The sequence below is a fragment of the Myotis daubentonii genome, chromosome 8 (assembly GCF_963259705.1).
Source record: "Myotis daubentonii chromosome 8, mMyoDau2.1, whole genome shotgun sequence".
In the NCBI taxonomy this organism is placed as follows: Eukaryota; Metazoa; Chordata; class Mammalia; order Chiroptera; family Vespertilionidae; genus Myotis; species Myotis daubentonii.
Window position 1 is genome coordinate 68,833,735 of NC_081847.1, and position 27,662 is coordinate 68,861,396.

Here is a 27,662-nt window from a genome sequence, read left to right on the forward strand (position 1 = left end):
CACCCTGTTGCTGGGAGCCGGTCCATCCTTGCTGTTTCAAGGGACCTGGCATATACGGCATACTGTTCTTAATATGTTTGCTCACCTTCTTGGCACTATGTGTTTTAACCAAGGTCACCTCTCTGAGAAAGGTTGTTTCCCCAGGTAGGGATTTTCCCCTGAAGTTAGGGAGGGAATAAAACCCCTTAACTAAGTGCCAGGCAGGTAATTAATCACTTTAACTACGAACAATCATGCTTAAGCTACATAATCTTTACTCCCTGGAATGGAGATAAGAAACGCCCTAACCTTTGGAATAGAGATTGATAGGATTGGAATCAACTGGTATAAATACAGATGTAACAAGACAACTGGACACAGAACCTAGACACAGAACCTACACAGAACCTAGAGACAGAAGAACTTCGCTGGAGAGAACATGGCAAATGATCCTGGACAGAAACTGGCCACATAACCTAGAGACAGAACCTAGCGAGAGAACCTGGTAGGAGAACCTGGACAGAACTTGGCTGGAAAACCTAGCGAGAGAACATGGCGACAGAACCTGGCAACAGAACTTGGCAGGAGAACCTAGAGAGAACCTGGCTGGAGAACCTAGCAAGAGAACATGGACACAGAACTTCGCTGGAGATCCTGAACAGAACTTGGCTGGAGATCCTGGCTAGAGATCCTGGCTAGGCTGCTGATCAACTGAACGCTGTCTCCGTGTCATTCCTTCTTCGCCGACTCCGTCCACACCTTTGGGGACCCCTGGACCGGCTGGGGTTGGACCCCAGCACCCTGTCACACTCAGGGCAAGGCCGATGGGGAGGTTATGGCTCTACCACGTCACACACAGAGCAGGGCCCGTGGGGGGCGGTTGGGGCGCCGCCCTCTATCACCCACAGAGCAGGGACGATCGGGGGGTTGGGGCGCCACCACTGTCACACTCAGGGCAGGGCCGATGGGGAGGTTATGGCTCTACCCGGTCACACACAGAGCAGGGCCCGTGGGGGGGGAGAGGGGTTGGGGCGCCGCACCCTGTCACACACAGAGCAGGGCCGATCAGGGGGTTGGGGCGCCGCATCCTGTCACACACAGAGCCACAGGGTGATCAGGGGGTTGGGGAGCTCCCCCCTATCAGGCACAGAGCAGGGCTGATCAGGGGGTTGGGGCGCCTTCCCCTGTCACGGACAGAGCAGGGCCGATAGGGAGGTTGTGGCCCCGCCCCCTGTCACACACAGAGCCACAGGGCGATCAGGGGGTTTGGGCGCTGCCCCCTGTCATGCTGATCCCGGTGCCGGGAGGCCTCGCGGCTCCACTGATCCCGGTGCTGGGAGGCATATTACCCTTTTACTATATAGGATAGAGGCCTGGTGCACGGGTGGGGGCCGGCTGGTTTGCCCTAAAGGGTGTCCTGGATCAGGGTGGGGGTCCCCACTGGGGTGCCTGGCCAGCCTGGATGAGGGGATGATGGCTGTTTGCAGCTGGTCACACACTCTTCAGGGTGGGGGTCCCCACTGGGGTGCCTGGCCAGTCTGGGTGAGGGGCTGAGGGCTGTTTTCAGGCTGGCGGGTGACTGAAGCTCCCAACCGCTCCTTTTTTTCTTTTCTTTTTTTTTATTCTGGGCCAGCTTTAGCTCTGAGGCTTGGCTCCAGCTCTTAGGCCTCGGCTGCTGAAAGCAGGTATCTGGTTTGTTTGGGTTCTATAATTGAAACACTGTTTCAACTCCAGCTCTGAGATCCCGGCTGGCTGAAAGCAGGTTTCTGGGGTTTTGTTTAGCTTCTATATTTGTAACAATGTTTCAAACTGCAAGCTCAGAGGCAGGCAGCGGCAGTCGGGGAACGTTGGAGTCCTCCGTCACTGAAGCAAGCAAGCCTCATGTTCGCTTCAAGCTGCCTGGCTGCCGGCCGCCATCTTGGCTGGCAGTTAATTTGCATATCGCCCTGATTAGCCAACGGGAAGGGTAGCAGATGTACGGCAAATTGCCATGTTTCTCTTTTATTAGATAGGATGAAATTGGGAGAGAGGTATTTAAGTAATGAAAATAGCCCCAATTTCCATGATACCTTCACTCCACAAAAAAGGCTTACCAAAAGCCCAATTAAAAACTCTCATACACACAAAAAATTAACTTACTTCCCGGGGCCTTATAGTACCGAATCATCTCTAAAAGTGAAAAGACAGGAGGATTATAGCTGTGGATGGCCAATTTGTCTTTTGAAGTCAAAGCATGTCTCCCGTTACCTTGCACCAAGTCCATGTGATCTGCATATCAATATATTGTAGGGTTGCAGCATCTGAAACCCATACCAACCATTAAAAGGTGTTACCATTATTTTAATTAACAAGTTTGCCTACACATGAAGAACTCTGCAGTTTTATTCTAGAATTCTTTCTAAATTATCACAATTGAATTTTAAAGAAAATTTTAAAAAGCTAAGGACCAAGACTAAAAGTCTTGTAATTCCAATTCTCTTTATGTTACCCTCCAGTAAAATAACTAGCTCTATAAAAATCCTTTTAAACAGAAAAGCAATATACCAGTAGTTGATTTAGAAAAAAAAAATAATTTTTATAACTCAGGGTCAAATGTTATAGTAGAGGAATGAAAGAAATGCCAAATCACACACTGTGTAATAGGAGTGCTGCCTGAAATATGTTAAGTACATTTTTAGTTGTTATAATTTAAAAACTATAAAAGATAAAAGTCTACAGAAGTGAATTAACTATCCTAAACTGATCTTTGTTAACTCACAAAGTATATTGACATAGTATGTTTGTGTACTCACATAGTATGAGTTTAATAAATGAAGCTCATTAAAGAATAGTAATACTTAATCAACAAACGACAAGTGCTGGAGAGGATGTGGAGAAAAAGGAACACTTGTGCACTGCTGGTGGGAATGCAGACTGGTGCAGCCACTATGGAAGATAGTATGGAGTTTCCTTAAAAAACTGAAAATGGAACTCCCATTTGACCCTGTGATCCCACTTCTAGGAATATATCCCAAGAAACCAGAAACACCAATCAGAAAGGATATATGCACCCCTATGTTCATAGCAGCACAATTCACCATAGCTAAGATCTGGAAACAGCCTAAGTGCCCATCAGTAGATGAATGGATTAGAAAACTGTGGTACATCTACACGATGGAATACTATGCTGCTATAAAAAGGAAGGAACTCTTACCATTTGCAACGTCATGGATGGAAATGGAGAGCATTATGCTAAGTGAAATAAGCCAGTCAATAAAGGAAAAATACCACATGATCTCACTCATTCGTGGACAATAGAGACCATTATAAACTTTTGAACAATAATAGATACAGAGGCAGAGCTGCCTCAAACAGATTGTCGAGCTGCAGCGGGAAGGCCGGGGAGGGTTGGGGGGCAGGAGGTAGGGGGGTAAGAGATCAACTAAAGGACTTGTATGCATGCATATAAGCATAACCAATGGACATAAGACACTGGGTGATAGGGGAGGCTAGGGGACTGTCTAGGGCGGGGGGATAAAATGGATACATATGTAATACCCTTTGTAATACTTTAAGCAATAAAAAAAAAAAAAAAAAAAAGAATAGTAATACTTAGTTTCATTAATACATGATGGAAAATATATCTTAGGAACATATGTTGACCACGTGTGCACACATGCAGAGTGTTCAAAGTTACTTTAAAATGTTAAAATAAGTAAGGCCCCTGTTATCCTTGATAAATGTCAGCTCATGCACTCATGCCCAATACACACTATTTTTCACAAAGCAGAGTCCCAGGAAAGGTAATTTTGAATCCATCAGCACCATGTAATGGTTACACATAACAAATCCTATTCAAGGTCAGAAGTTTAGAGGTTTTCAATATCAGCTTCATAATAATGCAGGCTTTATGTTAAATATTTTACAGGTTCAAAAACAATAGTCTTAGTAAAACAGTTTTCAGAAACAAAGACAGAATCATAAGAAAGTAATTATAAGTTTGGCACATGAGAGAGAGGGCCATTTATAATAAACTGAACTATTTGTACAGCAGTTCACTTTTATATAGTTGTGCTGATATTTAGGCCAATTGTATTTCTTAATTAAGTTACAAAATTAAGTACTACAAGAGCTACGTTATTACCAATCTGACCATTTTTATGTATATATTTTCCAAGTGTAATAAAACTGTCCTTTTTATGAACCCTGACTATGAACTATTTACTGAGATCTCATCGCCATTCATTTTCACCAAGAGCAGAAAAATGGTGATTGTAGATTAGTACAGCAATTTAGATATTTGTTGTTCATGTCAAAGATGAATCTTACAACTTTAACAGTTTTCTCTACATATTTTGAAAGAGAAATATCAAAGCAAACCAGCTTAACCTTCAGTCTTTTGTTAAAAGAATCTTTTTGATATGTGACCTCTGCTCAAAAAAATTACCTTTTAAAGTAAATAACTGTTTGATCAACATTAAATTCAAAATATTTGCCTTTAAAATTATTAATGCATTAATATTTTCCTATATATCATCACAGAACCAGTTACCTCCAATTTTAAATGTATCATTAGTCATCAGTCTTCGTTCCATACATAGAAGGAGACTCTTAAAAGTTTCAAACTGCCTGGCTGGTGTGGCTCAATGGCTGAGTATCAACCTATGAACTAGCAGGTCATGGTTTGATTCCTGGTCAGGTCACATACCCAAATTGTGGGCTCAGTCCCCAGTGGGGTGTGTGCAGGAAGCAGATTAATGATTCTCTCTCATCATTGATGTTTCTATCTCTTTCCCTCTCCCTTCCTCTCTGAAATCAATTTTTTAAAATGTGTGTGTGTGGGGGGGGGGGTAAGTTTAAAGCCTAAGAAGAAAATAAAAGGGGGGCAAGAAACTAAGTGTGGTCTGATTACCCCAAGTAAAATAACTTGGGCTTTTCCACTTGAAACCGCAGCACTTAAATTAGCCCTAAATAGCAGATCCACCAAAATTATGGCTTTTTTGATAATTTTTTGTAATTACTATCATAAGCTTGAGAACAAAAATTGATTTCTAAACAATTTTGCTGCAAGATACCCATTAAGTATTTCACTGCAGATAGGTCTGGGTATGACTCTGAATTAATTTTTTTTAAGAAATTATTTTCAGCCCTGACCGGTTTGGCTCAGTAGATAGAGCGTCGACCTGCGGACTGAAGGGTCCCGGGTTCGATTCTGGTCGGGGGCATGTACCTTGGTTGCGGGCACATCCCCAGTGAGGGGTGTGCAGGAGGCAGCTGGTCAATGTTTCTCTCTCATCGATGTTTCTGGCTCTCTATCCCTCTCCCTTCCTCTGTAAAAAATCAATAAAATATTTTTTTTTAATTTATTTTCAGCCCTGACCAGTTTGGCTCAGTGGCTAGAGCGTCGGCCTGTGGACTTGAAGAGTCCCCAGGTTCGATTCCGGTCAAGGGCATGTACCTTGGTTGCAGGCACATCCCCAGTAGGGGGTGTGCAGGAGGCAGCTGATCGATGTTTCTCTCTCATGGATGTTTCTAACTCTCTATCCCTCTCCCTTCCTCTCTGTAAAAAATCAATAAAATATTTTTTTAAAAGAAATTATTTTCAATATAAACTTTCTTGACACTTGAAAAAGATACTGTTGTAGAATTGACATTAACCCTATAATTACAGGATGACTACTATAACAAAGACTGATTTTTAAAAATTGAGGTGAGTTCAATTAACATGTTATTTTTGAAACCCAGGAATGTTTGAGACAGCAAACCTTCTGAAGTCAGTGCCATGAGAAAGGTAACAATATTTTTCCATAAAATTCCTTTATGGCATCATAGAGCTCTTACTATTCCTCAATACATCAGCTATGTTCTTTAACAACTTTACTGAGATCTAATTAACTTACCTTACACTTAAAGTATGTGAGTCAATGGCTGTTTTATATTCAGAGTTGTACAACTGTCACCACAATTTTAGAACATTTTCATTATCCCAAAAAAGAAACCCAGTACTCTTGAGCTGCCTCTCCCCTTATCCTCACAATTCTCCCCCAACCTCACACAATCTCTTCCCTATCCCTACCTTAGGCAGCCACTAACCTACTTTCTGTCTCTATGAATTTACCTATTCTGGACAGTTCATACAAATGGGATCATACAACATCTAGTACTTTGTGACTAGTTTCTTTCACTTAGCCGAATCCTTTCTAGTTCATCCACATTGTAGCATATATCAGTACTTCATTTCTTTTTATTTCTGAATAATACTTCATTGTATAGATATAACATTTTATTTATCCGTTCAGCCATTGATAGATATTTAGTTTGTTTCCATTTTTGGGGGGCTATTATGAATGTTACTATGAACATTTATGTACAAGTTTTTATATGACCATGTATATTCTTAAATGAGAAATCATGAGCACTAAAATAATCAAAACATATTTTGATAATATATGCAAAGAAGCCTCCAAAGTTTGCTGGTAAATAGGAAAGAAGCAGGTTCCTTAAAAATAGCTTTAAAAAAAAACAACTGGCATCCAAATGTGCAGTTTTAACTATGACTAATATGCTGAGGGCTCTAGTGGAAAAAGTGGACAACATGCAAGGACAGATAAGTAATGTTAGCAGAAAGATGGAAACTAAGAAAGAAGTAAACAGGACTATTAGAAATCAAAAACACTAACAGAAATGAAGACTGCTTTTGATGGGCTTATCAGCTGACTAGACACAGCTGAGGGGGGGAAAAAAAAGAAAATGAGTTTGAAGATATATCAATATGAACTTCCAAAACTGAAATACTAAGAGAAAAAATAAAAAAAATAATAAAAAAATGTCCAAGAACTGTGACATGATTACAAAAGGTAAAATATATGCATAAGAGGAATACCATTCATATAAAATTCAAGAAAAGGCAACTTTTTCTATACTCATTTTTCTATTCTGATGAACTAATAAAATTTAGGAGTTACATAAAATGTTATATGCCCATACAAGCAATCATAGTCTTCACAATGTAAAAATAGTAAAAATACATGGGTCTGATTCAGATTTTGACTAAATACCATTAAAATATTCACACACGCCTGGCCAGCGTGCCTCAGTGGTTGACGTCAACCTATGAACCAGGAGGTCACAGTTAGATTTCCAATCAGAACATAAGCCCAGGTTGTGGGCTTGATCTACAGTAGGGGGTGGGCAGGAGGCAGCCAATCAATGATTCTTTCTCATCATTGATGTTTCTATCTCTCCGTCTCCCTCCCTAAAACCAATTAAGAATATATTTAAAAAGAAAGAAAAAAATGTTCACTCATAAGAACAAGGTGGGTGGGCGGGTAGTGCCGCATATTAAACTGTAAAACACAGTTCCCCTCCTCTCCCAAAAAGTTATGTTTCTGTATACATATATACACATACATATCCACTCATTTCAATACCATGCATTCATTCAATTAATCATTAAAGAGAAAACCATGAAATATAAAACAAGTTTAAGATTAAATCATAAATTAAAGAAGAGAGTAGTATCTTCAGAGGTTGAAATCAGAAAATTACAAAGGATCGAGCCAAAAAAAAAAAAAAAAAAATACTGGATTACCTGGCTAACCAGTCAAATGATGTTCAAGTAGAAGTTTATTTTTATTGGTCTCTGATTCCGCTGTTCAGCAAATATTTTGATCCTGAAGATTTAAAAAACAAAGTATGTTGAATTTCATTGCCCTTTCTTAGTATTATTGGTCACACACAAATTAACTTTTTCCCTAGACATATGAAACAAAACAAAAAGGGCTATTAAGAGGCCTCTTTGAAGAATTTTAGCTGGTGCCTTATTTTGCCATATATTACTGCTTCTACTTAAAAATTCAGGGATGGCATATACAATATGTTTTGTCACGGTTTATAAAAATGGATAACACAAAGTGGAATGGAGGAGACCCAGTTCCAAGTCCTGAAATGTGATCAAACCAGATGGCTAATTTGAACTTGGGACATCCCCACCTGTCCAAAAAGAGTATTTAACAAATAACAATTAAAGACACTTATTAATATCCTGGCAGAAACTAATACTTAAATACCCACAAGATGGATGGACAGACGAATGGGATGGATAGACAGATGGACAGATGGATGGGGTAAGCAAGCAAGAAAGAAAAAAAAAACACCTGGATTTTTTCCCCCCACTAGGAAAGGCTGCATTTGAGTCACCAACAGGAAATATTTTTAAATGAAAGACAGGAAAATATAAAAAAACATGAACATCTAAATGGCAGGCTTTTGCACTAATGTGGGGGTGATTCTAGTGCACAAACAAGTGTCCAGCCGGTGTGGCTCAGTGGTAGAGCTTTGACCCATGAACCAAGAGGTCGCTGGTTCTATTCCTGGTCAGGGCACATGCCCGGGTTGTGGGCTCGGTCCCCAGTGTGGGGCAAACAGGAGGCAGCCAATCAATGATGTTTCTCTCTCATCAATGTCTGTCTCTCTGTCTCTCTCCCTTCCTTTAAAAAAATCAAAACACATTTAAAACACATTTAAATAAAATCAAAATTCACCATCTTATGAATGGCCAAATGTAACAATAAAGCAACAACAATCTGACTATCACTAACTCTAGTAGTAGCTATATCAAGACAACAACCATAACTAGCCCTAAAGTCAACAGCATGCATGATGGAATTGGCACATCTGTTGGGAAGGGATAGAAGAAGAAAATGAGATATTTGAAGCCATGGCAAATTCCCAACCACAATATAGCTATATGATGTGATGGGTCTGTTGTAATTTTGAAACCCAAATTAAAGGTAAGAAAATTAGGGGATGGAAGTGGGAAGCACATCATATGTGGTACACAAAGGAAAAAGAGAATCCAGGTAGTATATCAGTGCCATTCAAATAAAAACAGCTGATATATCTACTAACACATCTATTTATAAGCACAGTATAGTCTCTAAGTTATAATTGAGAAATGACAAAAACAAGCTGGTTCTTGGGATAAATCTCCCTATCCACAATAGTTGCCGGCATAATGGTTCGAACTTCGGAGTCCACCAGATCTAGACTCAACTCTCACTTATTAGCTAGGTACTTCTGAGTCAACTTAAGACTTCTTAGAGACTTAGATTTATCTTAAAATGGGAATTACACCAAAGAAGGCTCTTGTAAAGATAAAGTAGAAATGCTTAAAATTCCTTATTAGTACTTAATACATAAATGCTTAATAAAAGCTATCAGCCAAACAAAAGATTACTTGACATATAAGATTTTCCAAGCACACTGAAATGAAAAATAGGAGAAAACAATCATTCATTTTAGTTTTTAAATGAAATCAATGTGTTATGACTAATTTTTCTGATATCCAATTTAATTAGAAGGAGATGAAAGGGGGGGAAAAGGCAAGCCAAACTTCTATAAAGAAAATCCAAGATTTCTGGCCCTGGTTTTAAATCAAGTATCACTTCAGAAATGGTTCTTTTGTTGATGCTCCTTTAATTGAGGGAAGGGGAAAAGTTTTGGGGTGAGCATAAGGCCTACAAAACAAGAGTAGTGGGTAGGAAAAAGGATTTGATTCAGTATATACCTAGTACCGTAATAACCAACCCAGGAAACAAGTACTGCTGCCTAGTGCGGAATGTTGGCAAACAGAGCCTACATTAACACTAAAGTATTATTGTACAGCTGGTGAGAACTATTTAAAGGAGTGCTGACCCACCCAATTTGTACCCCATAACCCTCATGTATCCAAAGAAACACCACCTACAAAATTCTTCGCTCCCAGAAGTGTGCAGTGGGGGCTAGAGAGGTCCCCAAATCATAGATCTATGGATCTATGGTTTGCCCCAAGAGCATTACACCAAAGAAGGCTGCAAGAGCTAGGTCTAAAAAGTACATATTCTAGGATCTTGTAAAGTATGGAACTATTAGGAAAACTACATTTAACTTGTCTAGAACCAAGATTCTACAAAGGCAACAGGCCTAAAAAAATTTCTTGCAACTGTATTTCTTACTTTTATCAAAAATAAGCTTAATTACTCTTACTTACTCTTTTTTATAATTTAGACTTTAGTCAATCACACATACAAAAATCAAATCACATTGATACGAAAACTGAATGTCACATCCCAAAGAGGTATCTGAGAAGGTGAGGGGTGGACATTAATTTTCCTACTAAAATTAGCAAAAAGGTTACTGATGAGATCCACATCATCAAAACATGCATCACTAGAAAGCTAATGGAGGAGGGGGTCAAACAGCTTTGTTGTTAACAGCTGGTCTGAGAAAATGTGCCTTGAGGCCAAAACAAAGACTTAAACTGAGGGAGGGGAGTTGACAGAAGAAAATCCAAACTATAAGGTGCTAATGCTTGGAAACAGAAATAGACAAAAAGAAGCCACTGAGTATTATAAACATGTCTTTCTTTTGCTGTTGAACATGGAAGGAGGCAAGGACTCTACTATTAATCATATTAAACTCATTGTTCTTTCCATGCTGCTACGGGCAATGCTCCTAGAGACCCCCTTCGCAGTCCCCTATAATCATAGAGATGGGGAAATCACGTCTTTGGGGAAAGCCAGCTGTTGCCCACTCATCTTCAAAGCACTACAGAATAAGTTTCTGCACCAATTAAATTTCAGGTTAAAGGTTACCTAATATTGGTGTAAATTAAATTTAACATTCTTTTGCAGTTGAGATTATTCGTCAAGCGGTAAATATATCCTTGTTAAAACCATAACATTTTTAACTTACAACTACAACCAATTTGAAGCTATACTAAAAACAGATGTTAAGTTAATAATCACATGAAAATTTGATATTATATGGAAAGGTATCACTTTTTTGAAACTAAATAAACTCAACTCAGTAAAAAGATTCCTTTTTTTTAATATTTATGACTTAATTCCATTAAAGACAGTGTGATGACAAACCTTCTTAAATGCCATAATCTTTTTCTCAAGGGGGGCAGGAATTATTTCAAATTACAGCATATGCATGTCTAATAAAGCAAGGACAGGGTCAAAAAAAACTGAAATGTATTACCACTTATCATATGGTATATATTAAAAGGATCAAGCTGATTTATAATAATTTACTCTAGTCATGTAATAAATTATAATAAACATTTAGTCCTATCTGGAGTCCACCTGAAAATTTAACTGACGCAGTAAAACAGAAACTTTGGTTTCAGAAAAGTCCTGCTTCTTGAAGTAACCTTGCATGAGACATTTAATTCAATTAAATGTTTGCTGTGTACCTATTAAATGCCAGATACTGCAGTGGCACTCAGAGTTATAAGCAAAATATGGTTCTTGCCATTAATTAGGAAAGCAGGTATAAATAGCCACTATACTTCCCGAAATGAAAACTATGTTCATTCATTAAGCATTTGCTGAGCATGTACATGCTACACACTGTACCAGACACCAGGGATATAAGAACCAGAAGTTGAAGACAGAGTCCAATAATAATATTAAAGGAGGGAAGAGAGAACTGGATTGCTGTGTAACTTTACTGTAAAGAACTATTTAAATGTGAATGCAAGACAAATCCAAAACCATTTACCTCAACATAAAAGAGAGAATTATTGATAATATTTAAATGTACAGATAATTTCTGTAATTATTTTCCATAGTTATCATAACCAAAATGTCATTTGAATTTCTTTATAATGAAATGCAAAGAAGAAAGTAATTCTTATAAAAATGTTAGCCAATTGTGTAAAGATTACATGAGACATAGAAAACATTAATGGGGTATATATAACGAACATCTGCTGAAATGAGAGCTATTTTAACTCAACATATTCAGGAAATATGCTTACACAACGACACTATCCACTGATGAACAATGGCAGTAAGTGTAACCATTCTGCATTTTTAAAATTACCTTGAGATTAAGGAGAAAACTAAAAAATCGGTTGGCAGACCAGTTTATTAACAGGCCCCACATCTTTGGCTGAGTTGTAGTTAGTAATGACATGGTTACTAAAACAGGCATGCAAGCAAGCCGCTTGCTGGTGCTTGTTCTGATTTCCCTCTCCCCCCTCTCTTGGAAAAACTGCATGCCGTGCTGCACGATCACACAAAATAAATACAGGAAGCCTGGGTGGGGAGGTGAGCGAAGCTCTGGGCTCCACCAGTGGAAGGCGTTCCACAAGAATTGCTACAGGGTCAAAAGTTTACAGTGGTTTCAATTTCACCTTTTAGTAGCCAATCAGGAAACAGAGCCTGCTCGCTGACCCCTCAGGCTGCAAATGAACATTAACTCATTGGCTACCAGGTTTGTATATATTCCTTTTCAGGGAAGGCTTTTCCTTTTTCTTTCTTTTATTTGGGGAGGCAGGGAAGGTGGGGATGGAAGGCAAAAAACATTTTAAGTTCAAGGTGACAAGACCATGTATATTAAACAGGCATTTGAGGGGAAAAATAATTGAGTAGTTATCATCTTTCTCTTTGAAATCAGTTTCTTTATCCTGTAGTAGCTAACAAACCAACCATTAATACTAATATCAAGACAGTGAATTTAGGTAGGTTAAAGTGGCAGATGTATTTCCATGAGATTCTAAGAACAATTTAAAATATAATGAAAGATAATGGCTGGTTGTGTTTCTAGTAAATACTTAAAAACAACTCAAAAAATGAAGACACTTAAAGTATTTATCTACACTCCAATTTTTAATTTGCACAGATCCCCCCCATCTCCTTTCCAAAACATTAATATAAACAGGCAACATGTCTACCAAAATGCAGATACAGCTTCTAAGGTTTAAGCTTTCTTTTCCTGTATTCTCTCCAACACCATTACCCAGGAATGACCCCCGCCACCATACATTAAACTCAAGAGTGAACCTTTGGACACAGACACAACTGCTCTCTAATTTTTTTTATGTAAATTTCTTCCAAATGCAGAAAACCTCAGTAAACTAATCCATTACTCTTTTCAACATTCTATACTTAACACTGAGCAAGGTTAAAATGAAGATCTATACACACCTTAACTATACTACATTTAAAAACTGAATTTCTTTACATGATAAAGTGAAATATCTGTATTAACTACCCAAAACAATCAGTTAACTCCTCAATAAGCAGACATGTGAACTTGTAGTTAGCACTATTTCTCATTAATACAATTAGCAGGCTTATTTAAATTTAAGGTTATATTTAGAAGCTGCTGTAGGCACTACCACTGCCTAAGAAAATTACTTCATGTAAGAAATTCATTTTCTTATCCAAACCAGCAAAGTAAGACACCACAGTTATTCTGAACACCCAAAGATAACCTTTAAACAAAACTGCCTTACTTAACAACTGCTAAAGGATCCCCAAATAAATTCATAGTGTATAAAGTTTATATAGCAATTTAATGTCAGTTGTTAAGACAGTAAATTAAAAAACTTGATGCTGACATAGGTGTGTGATTGTTTTTTTAATTCAGCATTAAAACAATTTTCTGGTTTAAAAAAAAAACCAACCTCCCAAACTGTCATGATTTAAGTTTATGCATATGTGTTAACAAAAGTCTATACTTTTAAAATCTAGGTTTCTTAAGCATGGCTTGCAGAAGCTTTTTTAATATAATACATTAAATTAGAGAAGTCATCTCTATATCTTCTTTTTACAAGATGGCCTCATTCTGAAAGAAAATGGATGCAATAAAATTTTTTATCAAGTCAGCATGTTAGCAAGAAGCTTTTTTGTGTGTCCTGAATTTGATTAATACAAGCCAAGGTCACTTCCTGAAAGATGCCTACCATTGCAGCTGCAGGCAAACTAGACTTCAGCATAAGGCTGGGGGAAGGGAATGGGTGATGGCATTTATTAACACTGAGATAGGCTTCCATCTCCACCAGCAATATATAAGAAGGGGAGAACAGGAAGATCCCAGAATTCCTGGCATATAAAGATTAAAAAATTTCCCCTCCTTAATATTTAAGGAATTTAACTCATGTCAAAATTCCGTCAAAGATATCTTCACTGCTACAATACATTAAAACATTTTACTTTATACAAATCATCTAATACCAGACACTATACAATTCAGCACAATACAACCTGTACTTGCTATGCAAAATGCCTACAAAGGCAAATACAGGCCCTTGAAGAAAACAGAATCAGATTCAATTTCTCTCAGCTAATGCCCAGGGTGGCGTAAAAATCATGAAAGTAGAAATCCAAGCCTATATTGCAAAATATTTGCGAAAGTTTTGTACTGAACACCAAAAAAATTAAGATAACCTAGGAATAAACTTAGCTAAGGAGGTAAAAGACCTGTACTTGGAAAACTACAGGACATTAAAAAAAAAAAAGAGATAAAGGAAGAACATACCATGTTCATGGATTGGTAGAATCAGTATCATTAAAATGTCCATACTACCCAAAGCAATCTACAGATTCAATGCAATCCCCATTAAAATACCAAAGGCATATTTCAAAGATCTAGAACAAACTCTCCAAAACTTCATCTGGAATAAAAAAAAAGACCCCGAATAGCCACAGCAATCCTGAGAAAGAAGAACAAAGTTTGAGGGATCACAATACCAGATATCAAGCTATATTACCAAGCCACGGTTCTCAAAACTGCCTGGTATTGGCACAAGAACAGACATATAATGACCAATGGAACAGATCAGAGAACCCAGAAATCGACCCAAGCCATTATGCTCAATTAATGTTTGACAAAGGAGGCAAGAGCATAAAATGGAGTTAAGACAGTCTCTTCAATAAATGGTGCTGGGAAATTTGGTCAGATCACCAACTTACACCATACACAAAAACAAACTCAAAATGGCTAAAGGACTTAAATGTAAGACGGGAAACCTTAAAAATCCTACAAGACTCCATAGGCAGCAAAACAGCAGACATATGTCGTAGCAATATCTTTACAGACACAGCTCCTAGGGCAGTGATGGCAAACCTTTTGAGCTCAGCGTGCCAGCATTTTGAAAAACCCTAACTTAACTCTGGTGCCGTGTCACATATAGAAATTTTTTGATATGTGCAACCATAAGTAAAACAAAGATTTATATTTTTGATATTTATTTTATATATTTAAATGCCATTTAACAAAGGAAAATCAACCAAAAAAATGAGTTCGCGTGTCACCGCTGACACACGTGTCATAGGTTCGCCATCACTGTCCTAGGGCAATGGAGACTAATAAACAAATGGAAATACATCAAAATAAAAAGCTTCTGTACAGCAAAAAAAAAAAAAAAAAAAATCAACAAAACAACAAGAAAGCCCACTGCGTGGGAGAACATATTTGCCAATGATATTTCAGATAAGGGTTTAATCTCCAAAATTTACAGAGAACTCATACAATTAACTAAAGGATAAACAATCCAATCAAAAACTGGGCAAAGGATCTAAATAGACACTTTTCGAAAGAGACATACAGACATATGAAAACATGCTCAAAGTCACTAATCATCCAAGAGATGCAAATCAAAACGACAATGCGGTACCATCTCACACCTGTCAGAATGGCTATCATCAACAAACAAGCGCTGGCGAGGATATGGAGAAAAAGGAACCCTCCTGCACTGCTGGTGGGAATGCAGATTGGTGCAGCCACTGTGGAAGACAGTATGGAGTTTCCTCAAAAAGTTAAAAATGGCCCTAACCGTTTTGGCTCAATGGATAGAGCGTTGGCCTGCAGACTGAAGGGTCCCAGGTTTGATTCCGGTCAAGGGCATGTACCTTGGTTGCAGGCACATCCCCAGTAGGGGGTGTGCAGGAGGCAGCTGATTGATGTTTCTCTCTCATCAATGTTTCTAACTCTCTATCCCTCTCCCTTCCTCTCTGTAAAAAACCAATAAAATATTTTTTTAATTTTTTTTTAAGTTAAAAATGGAACTCCCATTTGACCCAGTAATCCCACTTCTAGGACTATATCCCTAGAAACCAGAAACACCAATCAGAAAAGATATATGCAACCCTATGTTCATAGCAGCACAATTTACCATAGCTAAGATTTGGAAACAACCTAAGTGCCCATCAGCAGGTGAATGGATTAAAAAACTGTGGTACATCTACACAATGGAATACTATGCCACTACAAAAAGAAAAAAGGAACTTTTACCATTTGCAACAGCATGGATGGAACTGGAGAGCATTATGCTAAGCGAAATAAGCCAGTCAGAGAAAGATAAATATCACATGATCTCACTCATATGTGGGATATAATGATCAACATAATGTGATGAACAAGAGTAGGCCCAGAAACAAATGGCAGGGGTTAAGGGGTGTTAGAGAGCAACCAAAGGACTTGTATGCATGCATATTAACATAACCAATGGACACAGACACTGGGGCAGTGAGGGCTTCTCTGGGTGGGAATGGCTGTGGGGGAGGGAGGGTCAATTGGGGAAAAGGAGACATATGTAAAACTTTAGACAATAAAAATATATATATAAAAAAAGTTTGGTACTGAAATTTAATTTTCCTCTCACCAACATTAATATAAATATGCTTTGTCTCAAAAAAAAACCAACAAACAAACATCAAAATAGACATTATCAGTAAGCAACACAAACCATCTCCCTGAAAAATTAATAACAGCAAGTTATTCTTAAACCATGATGCTCCATTTGGCACAGTGGTTAGAGTGTTGGCCGACGAATTAAAGGGTCTCAGACTCTATTCCCATCAAGGACACCTACCTCAGTTGCAGGTTCGATCCTGGCCCTGATTGGGGAGTGTGTGGGAGGCAACCAATCAATGTGTCTCACATTGATGTTTCTCTCTCTCTCTCTCTCTCTCTCTCTCTCTCTCTCTCTAACTCCCCCTCTTGCTTCCACTCTCTCTAAAAATCAATGGAAAAAATATCCTGGGGTAAGGATTTAAAAAAAAAAAGAAAGAAAGATTTAATTGAACAGTTGCTAGATGCAGCTAGGAAACCATACTGAGTCTCTGACCTGTCCTCCTTGTGGTTCTATTTATATTTCAACTAATTGGCTAAAATATTAGGTAGAACCAGAAAATCTATATGCTTCTTTATAATTTTCTATATGTAACCTTAGATAAATTAGATTGACTTTGTGTGCCTCATTTTTTCCTATCTACCAGATCAGAGTTATTCTTAAACCATGATATTCCACAAAAATATGTAATCAGCAAAGCACCTCTGTGTTTTTAACAGTTGTTTAATAACACAAAACCAGGCCTTTTTTGCCTGGCTGGTGTGGCTCAATGGTTGAGTGTCAAGCTATGAACCATTCCCAGTCAGGACACATGCCCAGGTTGCAGACTCAATCCCCAGTGGGGAGGGCATGTAGGAGGCAGCCGATCAATGATTCTCTCTCATCTTTGATATTTCTATCTCTCCCTCCCTCCCTCTCCCTTCCGCTCTGAAATAAATAATATATATATATATATTAAATAGGCCTTTCTTTTTAAATTGTCATATTTCTATTTCCTACATAAATTCAGAATATAATTTGTCCCTCCCTTATGCTCCCATCTTTTTATTGTGATTGAAGTTTGAAGGTTCAATTACTTCAACAAAAACAAACAAAACTGGATACTGGATGCTCACGTTTGAAGTCTTTTACCTTTCAATGAATTGCAGGAAAGGGCTATATTTAATGGGCACACAGCTTTCTGTATATGTCAAGGGCTTTTTAAAAAATCATTTTAGGAAAAGAAAGGATACCAAGTAGAAAGTACTGTGAGAAGTCCCTAAATTCAGAGAATCTGGTGGCTGGCATAGGAAAATATCCAGAAGAATTCAACAAGACCTTTTCACATATCTTTGAGATGGGATGAACTCTAAAAATGTGCAGAGTAAAATTTAAATTAGTTATTTATACTCCTTCTCCCTAGGACACATTGTGAGGCACTGAGGGGGAGTTTAAATTTTTTCTCAATTTCTCCTAGCCTCTATATTCTTTTTCTCCATCACATGAATTATTCCAAAAATAACTCAGAATAAAGCACAGAGATAATTAGTGGCTAGCTAGATTCTTGCCATAGACCAGGTTATGGAAGTTACAATCATTCCTGCCATCTCTAACTAAATCATTCTCTCCCTTATTTTATCCAAGCACCCAATGTGTTCCTCACTTGACAAACAAGGCAAACTAAATCAGGGCCATGGCAGCTAACTGCCTGGTTTTCTTCCTGTACCAGTGCAGCCTCTGTGCCAAATACACAACCAGAAAGAAAACACTGACTATAAAAAAAAGCAAACAAAACAATGGCCTGCATGTCTTCTTGCTATGTCCAAGTACTTCACAGGCATAAGTTTAAGAATCACTCTCTTAAAAAATTACTCTTAAAAAAAAAAAGATTCAAATATTTTCTATGGCATCAAATTGGGTAGGTTGGCTATGCCATAACTGAAAACTTCTGTTTAAAAAAATACAAAGTACTATACCATATAAAATGGTATTATTAACCAGTAATAATGTAACTATGCCATATGCTCACTCTTTTAAAAGCACATTAGTCTAAGCCTCAACCATATCTCTCAAGTGAAAACGCTGATAGGTTGTCATTACAATGCCTGGCACAAAGTAACAATAAGTGTAAATCATCCATTCATTTCATAAACATTTGCTAAAATTATACCCTAGTCTACAGCACTGCTGTTCCAGGTTTTGTCCAAAGGTAAACAAGACATAGGTCCTCACAACAGAAGTGGCAAATGAAGGTGCTCAGAGAAGTTAAAAAGACCTAAAAAAAGACCTAAGTACATGCCTTTGAGATTAAATAAACCCTAAAAAATGGATAGGTTTGACTGATAAAGATAAAATGATGGGTCTTACATTTTATTGGATATTAGCAAACAACAAACAAATAAATGAGGTATTTCCAGAACGTGGTAAATGCCATAAAGAAAATAAATAGGGTGAATGATATAGGTAGGAAGAGGAAAGTAATTTCAGCTCAGGAAAGGGCTGAGGATGCAACATTTAATCTGACAGTTGAAAGGAAACCATGCAAAGAGGGTTCCAGGCAGAGAGCACTGTATATGATAACACTAATAAATAACTGAATAATTCTAATGAATAATTCTAATTAATTTCATTATCTATTTTATTATCATTTAGTCCGACAGTCTCAACCTTCTTCCCACTTCTCCTCTGGGACCCACACTGTACCAATGTGAACTTGAAAAGTGTGTGCTAACCTGCTTTAAAAGTAATGTGTGTCATTTTAAAACTTAAGTTTAATAAAGTCAATTAAAAAAACCATATTTAAAGCCAGTGCACAAGATAGCTTTCTGGGATTAGTAAAAACAAAGCTTATTCAATAAATTTGGAGGGAAACAGCAGGCTCATATTCCAGCTGCCCTAACCAACACCACACATTTCTTCCTCTATAAAATAAGGATAATATCTCTTTTCCTACCTATTTCAAATGGCAGTTATGAAGACTGAATGACTGATAGCCTTGCTGCCACCAACACTGCCAGGAAACGCCTGACAACTGGTGCAAAAATCATACAGCCCATCCACTCATTAACAGAGACTCGCAGGGCCTCACACTTGAGTTTATTTGTTATTATTCCCATCCAGCTTATTAGAATTGTGTGCGTCTGATTTCCCAACCTCACAGCAAATTAGAAAGGAGGACACTATTAGAAGCAAAGCACTGACAAAAGCAAGAAAGTATAACTAACTGGCTGGCAAACAATAGCAAAGGAAACTAGAAAAAAAATAAAATAAAAAGCAAACAGAGCCCTGGCTGGTTTGGCTCAGTGGATAGAGCGTCGGCCAGCGGACTGAAGGGTCCCGGGTTTGATTCCGGTCAAGGGTATGTACCTTGGTTGCAGGCACATCCCCAGTGGGAGGTGTGCAGGAGGCGGCTGTTTCTCTCTCACCAATGTTTCTAACTCTCTATCCCTCTCCCTTCCTCTCTGTAAAAAATCAATCAAATATATTTTTTTTTAAAAAAAGCAAACAGAAAAACTATTAAAATTAATGTGGTCTAGACTTGTGTCTTTCAGCCTAAAGAGAAATAATTCTGTTTAATTCAGGAGATATAAAAGGTGTCACCCACAGCAACAACAACAAAAAAAAGCAATAATAATGCTCTTAATGTCCTGAATCATTAAGAAAAGATTAAATATACTTAAGCACACAGCTTGAAATGAAGTTTAAGTAACCTAAATATTTTCATTTTTATTTCGGAGGGTTCGTTTTTTTTACAAGTGTTGTGACTTAATAGTTGTTTTTTGGCTATGTACAGCAACCATCACTAAAAGCTTCTCTGCGCCTTTGTTCTCTAGTCCCAGCCACTCCCCAGTGTGGTGCTTAGAAGCAATGGAACAGTCGCGAGGCAAGCAACAAAGGTTAGAAAACCATGGGACTTAGATGATCAATAGTGGGGAGTCCATTAAAGCAAGAAAGGACTTTTCCTGAGTACAACAAAATCTAGAAGTCTAAAAAAATCGATACATTTAAAATTAGCATATTTTTGTAAATTCCATATACAAAAAAATAATAAAGTTAAACATTAACTGGACAAATCTGGTATAATATGAGCATCATAATAATGGATTATAATCTACTGGTAAAGGATTATAATCTACTGGAAAAAATAAAAATTTATGGATACAAAATAAATATGAAAATATATATATACAAAGGGAAAGCTCTTCCTTGCCGAAACCGGTTTGGCTCAGTGGATAGAGCATCGGCCTGCGGACTGAAGGGTCCCAGGTTCGGTTCCGGTCAGGGGCATGTGCCTGGGTTGCGGGCACATCCTGAGTGGGGGATGTGCGGGAGGCGGCTGATCGATGTTTCTCTCCCATCGATGTTTCTGGCTCTCTGTCTCTCTCCCTTCCTCTCTGTAAAAAATCAATAAAATGTATTTTTTTAAAAAAAAGGGAAAGCTCTTCCTTATAGTAGAAAGCCAACTAATAAATATGGAAGGAATAATGGAACTAGCAAGTCACCATTTGGCAAAATCACAATAATTTATTCAGGGAACAAAAATCATCAATGGAAGCTAAAACTAGTGGGTATAAGTTTAAAGAAGAGGATATTTTCCTAATTACAGATTCAAAACCTCTACAACCACAGGAAACTACAGTATCTCCCAACAAGTAATCTTACAATGGAGAAAGTAGAAGATGCCACCTCAAGTAAATGGTCAATAATGGAACTATTCAGAGATATGTGCCTCCTGGTTGGATGCAGTGTGAGCACATCACTTCTATGGTATTACTTCCCCAAAAGTGCAGAGCCTGAATTTAGACATGAGGAAATACCACACTAGCACAAACTGAGGGACTTACATAAAATAACTGATCTACAATCTACAAAAGTATCAATGTCATGAAACACAAAGATCAGAAATTGTCCCAGATTAAAGATGACTAAAAAGATAACAACTGAATGCCTTCAATCTTGGATTTTTCCTTCCCTTTAAGTGGTATTATTAGAATAACTGATGAAATCTGAATAAGGTCAATAGAAATTATTGTATCAACAGTAATTTCATGATTTTTATAATTGTAATGTGATAATATAAAAGAATCCCTTGTTTTCAGGAAATATATACTAAAGTATTTAGGAACAAAAGGGCAACACGTCTGCAACTTACTCTTTAATGGTTCAGAAAAAAATAAATATATTTTTAAATGATAGAAGAAAACAAATGTAGTAAAATGTTAACATCTGAAGAATATGAGTGAAGAATTCTTCATATTAGTCTTGCAACTTTTCTGTAAGTCCCAAATTAAGGAAAAGTAAAAAATAATTTAAAAGGTAAATAACAGACTGGGAGAAAACATCTGCAGTATATAAACAGACAAGGAATAAAAACCCAAAATACATAGGAGCACTTACAAATTAGTAAGAAAAAGAGGAACAATGAGAAAAGAATCAGAATAGGCAGTCCAATAGTACAAATGGCCAATTAATACATGAAAATATGCACAAGTCTTCCAAAGGTTAGGGAAATGCAAAATAAAAACAATGAAAAATAAAGGAACCAGTTGGAGCCGTGGGGGATTTTTAAGCATGTATCCTTTAGGCTCAACAAGCTCATGTCTAAGAATATAGCACAAATACATAAAGATATTAAAGATACGTATAAGGGCCCTAACTGGTTTGGCTCAGTGGATAGAGCATCAGCCCGTGGACTGAAGGGTCCCAGTTCAATTCCAGTCAAGGGCATGTACCTTGGTTGCAGGCACATCTCAAAGATGTTTCTAACTCTCTATCCCTTTCCCTTCCTCTCTGTGAAAAACCAATAAAATATATACTTTTTTAAAAGATACGTATAAGGATATCCTAGCTAATAAAGAAGAATATGAAAACTGACCATCACTTTGCGACAAAGATGTTGGTGCCCAGAGCCAATAAGGAGGGAATATGCAAATTGACGCAACAAAGATGGTGGCGGCCAGGCTGGGATGCTTGCATCATTGTCATGGCGACAACGCAGGTGTTCTGTCCTGCCCCAGCCGCTCTGGGCAGCACGCGAAGGCAGAAAGGCAGCCAGGGGAAGAAAGACCTATTCTTGCACAAATCTTCGTGCATCGGGCTTCTAGTTCAATATAACAGTCTATAAGAGAGCAAAAAAGGGAGAAGGAACCTACTAATTAGCATCAATGGGGAACTCATTTCTTAAGGTTTCTTAAGGTGAGAGTTTCTAGTACGTTCTGTTCGTTGATATTTCTCCCCCATAACTGGCACCTGACATGTATTCAATAAATAGTTGAATTAATGGATAAATGGTTAAAGAAAGTACATCTAAAAATTGTATATTATATAGCCACTGAAAAGAATGCAGATCTATATATACAATCACCTAAAAAGATGTCCATGAAACAACTGAAAAAAACAACTCACAAGCAACATCCTATATAATAAAAGCCTAATAAGCAAATTGTCCCCTCGGGCGGTCGTTCGACCGGGAGTTTGAACAGGAGTTTGACTGCTCACTATCACATGCGCTGACCACCAATGGGCGGCACGGAACATGGCAGGCATTGGCGACATGGTGCAGGCAGCAATGGAGGCGCTGCCAGCCCCAACGAAAGCGGGACCGCAGCGGGATGGCGGAGCAGGTGAGCAGGCAGCACCAGGCCAAGGCCGGTGTGAGCAAGGGCCTGACTGCCCTGCAGACAGTAACCAGCAGCAACGGCAGGGGTTGGGGCTGCCACCCAGCTCCCAGGCGCTGAGGGAGCCAGGTGGGGGGCCTGATCCCAATCGATCACCCTGCAGGCAGGATGGTAGAGCAGGAGAGAGAGCAGCGCAAGGCCAAGGCGGGGTGCCAGGCGGGGCAGCGGTGCGGCTGTGAGGCTGGGGGCATGAGCCCAATCTCCACAGGCCACCCTGAGGGATCCCACCTGTGCACGAATTCGTGCACTGGGCCTCTAGTATAAGATGATCATTTTAAAGTGTGAGAACATGTCTACATAAATATATCTGCCTAGCCCTGGCTGGGATGGCTCAGTTGGTTGGGCATTACTCCGTGCACCATAAGGTTGCAGATTCAATTCCCGATCAGGGCACATACCAGGGTTGTGGGCTCAATCCTGGTAGGGGGCGTGTAGGAGGCAGCCAATTAACATTCTGCTCTCATATCAATATTTCTCTCTCCCTCTCTCTAAATCAATAAAAATGTTATCTATACATATATATACATATGTATATATACACACACACATATATATGCCTATACTGTAAGAAAAGTAGAAAAAGGTAGAGACAATTCTGATGGACAATTAAATTGAGGGAATGCTTGTTATTGTACTTATTTTTTTTTTTTTTTTTTTTTTACTCAGCGGACACCACGGCCTGCGTTCGGCGACATAACCGCCTCCCACCCCGCCCCGTGGCTGCCTCGCCTCCCTTCCTCTGTTATTGTACTTTTTGAAGAGGTGAGATTACAAGTAACTTTGTTATCAGTGTTTTAAAATAAAAATTTAAAGATGACACTAAAATATTTTAAGGTCTACAAAACATTAAACTTCTTAATATAATATAAAAAGAACAGATTAGGTAAAACAATTAGGTCAGAGTCTTAAAAACCTTTAATGCCTATTCTACTTCCCGTAGTCTATCAAAAGGGAAGTATTAGAAATGCAGACAAAGCTTATGGTGACACCAGCATTACTCTTAACAATTATAAAACAGAAGTAGCCTTTAAAATATTATTAAAGTTTTGCACAATTACATAAAAGCAAAATGCAGAAAAATATAGAAAATATACATGTGGAAAAGAGAAGAAAAATTCATGAAATGCACCAAATTTTAACCCCCAATTTCCCACTATAAAAGTGTTGTAATTTTGCCCTACCTGGTTTGGCTCAGTGGACAGAGCGTCAGCCTACCGACTGAAGAGTCCCGGGTTCGATTCCAGTCAAGGGCACATGCCCAGGTTGTGGGCTCGATCCCCAGTAGGGGGCGTGCAAGAGGCAGCCAATCAATGATTCTCTCTCATCACTGATGTTTCTCTCTCTCTCTACCTCTCCCTTCCTCTCTGAGATCAATAAAAATATATTTTTTAAAGCGTTGTAATTTATTTATATATAAACATTCCTAAACTTTATTTTACATTTGAAATACAAAATCTTAAAACTCCTTACCTAAATTAGATCTTAAGCCTAACTTCTGGCCCTCATTTGCCAATTAAAAAAAAAAAAATCAAGACAAGTCAAAGACTGAGAGAAAATATTTGCAAAATATTTTCAACATACCTGATAAAGGACTTGTACCCCCCCCCAAAAAAAAAAATTCTTAAATAACAGCAAGAAATAATAACATAAACTACTCAGTTAAAAAATGACAAAAGAATGGCTAAAATCTAAAACATCAACAATATCAAATGTTAAGAGTTATGAGCAACAGGAACTCTCATTTCTGAGGGAAATGCAAAATGGTACATTCACACTTTAGAAGACAATTTGATGATTTCTTACAAAGCTAAACTATGCTTAACATATAATTCAACAATCACAGTCCTAGATGTTCACGCAATTAAGCTGAAAACATGTCCACACAAAAACCTACACACAAATGTTAAACAGATTATTAACTGTATTAATTTTTGTTGTTAATTTTCACCCGAGGATATTTTTTCCTTAGTTTTTTTAGAGTGGAAGGGAGGGAGGAAAGGGTGGGGGGAGAGAGAGAAACACATCAATCTGTTGCCTTCCGAATGCCTCCAGTTGGAGATCAAACCTGCAACCCAGGTACATGGCTCCTGACCCGAAATCGAACTCACCACACTTTTGTGTGCAGGCCAATGTTCTAACCACTAAAACACACTGGCCAGGTCCTTAATTTTTTTTTTTTTTTTTCCAGAGGGAGGAAAGGACAGAAACTAAGAGAGAAAGAAACACCAATGTGAGAGAGAAACATTAATAGGTTGCCTCCCGTTAAGACACAATCAGGGATCGAACCCAAAACCTAGATATGTTCCCTGACCTGGAATCGAACCTGAGATCTTCCAGTGCATGGGATGACACTCCAACCAACTGAGCCACACTGGCCAGGGCAAAGTATTAATTTTTTAAATCATAAGAACTGAAAAAACCCTACTTTATCAAGTGAATAGCTAACACAAATTAAGTACTAATCAAGTTTTGTAATATGTTCTTTTATAACTCAGTTGTATAAAACTCAAATAAAATAAGGCTGCAGAATGTCTACCATATGCTCACTTCTATGATGTTATCCAATGTTCTCAACAAAGAAAAAAAAAAAGAAAAGAAAGTAACATGGAAACTCTTCATTGCAGACTTAATGCAACATATGGTCATTAATCCAAACATGCTAGTTCTCAATGATAAATTTAAACGTAATTCAATATGAAAATTTTTTCTTTAAAATTCTCATACAACTGTCCTAAGTCTTTGCAGTATCATCTGCATAAATAATAATAATAATAATAATTTTAAAGGTTTTTTTCTACCAATTCAAATACATCAGCCTGGCCAGCATCACTCAGTGGTTGAACATCAACCTATAAACCAGGAGGTTACGCTTGATCCCCAGTGTGGGGTGTGCAGGAGGCAACAGATCAATGATTCTCTTTCATCACTGATGTTTCTATCTCTCTTTCCCTCTCCCTTCCTCTGAAATCAATAAAATATTTTTAAAACATAACAAAATAAATATATCAAACGCCTACTACGTATCAAGCTGAATACGTCGTAATGATAGTTTTGTCTTGTCAAAGAAATTAATCTTATTTTCCAATGAAAATCTCTTCTGATAAACTTGTTTTGAGGGCAGTTAAGTAGTATACAATTTCAGATACATATTACCAAAATAGAATTACAGACTGTCAGTGATTCACACAAAAAATCTCAGAACTACCTTACCAAGAAGAATTCAACTGGTAGAATTATATATTTTATTTTATTAAATCCAAAAAGCACAAATAAGGAGCTAAATTAATCAGGGAAGAAAATATTTTAAATCACTCCCATTTAGAACCCAAAATAGCTGAGTAGATTCACACAGAAGGAAAGCAATACTTTGATAATTCCTAATAATGACAAAGCCCTAAGTACCAAGAGAGCACTTAAGGTACTGCTGTTTATTACATGAGTATCTTTTCAGTCACATTCATAAATAGGAAACAACACAAATCTTAGGTATGGAGAGTGGCTACAGCATTTGGACAGGATCAAGCCGTGGACTGACTTGTGGCAAAGCCACATACAAGTCCCAGCTTGGAGGGCAAAGCCCTCCCAGCACAATTATAGCCAAAAGGATATGGTTGTAAGCTTGACCTTATAGTCCGACCCTGCAGTCCTAGGTAGCTAAGGGATGTGGGCTGCTTGACTAATTTCCCTTGTGATGAAGTATTTACAACTTTAACTTTAATGTCACACGCTCTTCAAACTCAAGAGAAAGCAACAAATAACTGATCACATCCAAAAACAGGTTCAGGTAAGAATATTCCTACTCTGTCTACAGTTTGTCCTTGTGATTTATTTATTAATAGTCATCACAAATGCTGGCATCGCAGGAAACTGTCTTGGAATTAATTTAAATGGGAGGCCAGTGTCAGACGGGGATAAATCAATTCTTGGAATCAGAACCACCTCTCCTTCCGCGGATTCTGTTAATACTTCAGCTTCGACTATGTTAGGTCGCAATCTTTTCTGCCAATACTTGGTCTTCAGATATATTCTGTCAATGCCGCTTTCTTTCAGCTTCAGAATGTCAACAAAAACAACCAAATTCACAATCAACAATAACAGATCAAAACACACATGTGCGACTGGCACCAGCGAGAGCTTTTTAAGTATCACGCATGCATAAGTCAACGAACGTTTACTTTTAAATTGCCAGTGCATGTCATATGTACAGGCCTGTCGGTTGGTCAGGCTTACATACGGTCGGTCACTTAGCCTTTTATATATATAGACTAGTGCCCTCGTGCACAGACTCATGCACATTGAAAGGAAAATAATTAGAATACTTTCATATTGCTATTTGCCCTTTCTCCCTCAGTGCCTGGGAGCCGGGCGGCAGCCCTGCCCCCTGCAGCCGCTGCTGGTCGCCGTCTGCAGGGCAATCGGCAGGGCGATTGGCCCCCGCCACCACCACTGGTCACTGTCTGCGGGGCGATCAGGCCCCCACCTTGGCCTGGCGCCGCCCGCTCACCTGCTCCCCCATCCCGCCAAGGTCCCACTCTCATCAGGGCCCATTGGGGCCGACAGCACCTCCACTGCTGCCCACTGCCAGCACCACGTCACCAACGACCGCCATGCTCTGCGCCACCCCCTGGTGGTCAGCGCAC

The 27,662-nt window shown here is 38.4% G+C and overlaps 1 protein-coding gene across 6 annotated transcripts in view; it reads right to left on the bottom strand.

Annotated features, from left to right (window-relative positions):
* NCOA3 (nuclear receptor coactivator 3) overlaps positions 1–27,662 on the bottom strand; it is a 105,259-nt gene that overhangs the window by 48,567 nt on the left and 29,030 nt on the right. For 3 of the 6 annotated variants that reach the window (XR_009454171.1, XM_059706832.1, XM_059706828.1), the window contains exon 2: positions 7,550–7,631. The exons of 1 other annotated variant lie outside the window; for it this stretch is intronic. The gene's annotated coding sequence lies outside the window, so the exon portion shown is untranslated. Of the gene's footprint in view, positions 1–2,118; positions 2,280–7,549; positions 7,632–27,662 lie in introns of all 6 variants that reach the window. 2 more of the 6 variants (XM_059706830.1, XM_059706829.1) reach the window with 2 other exon arrangements.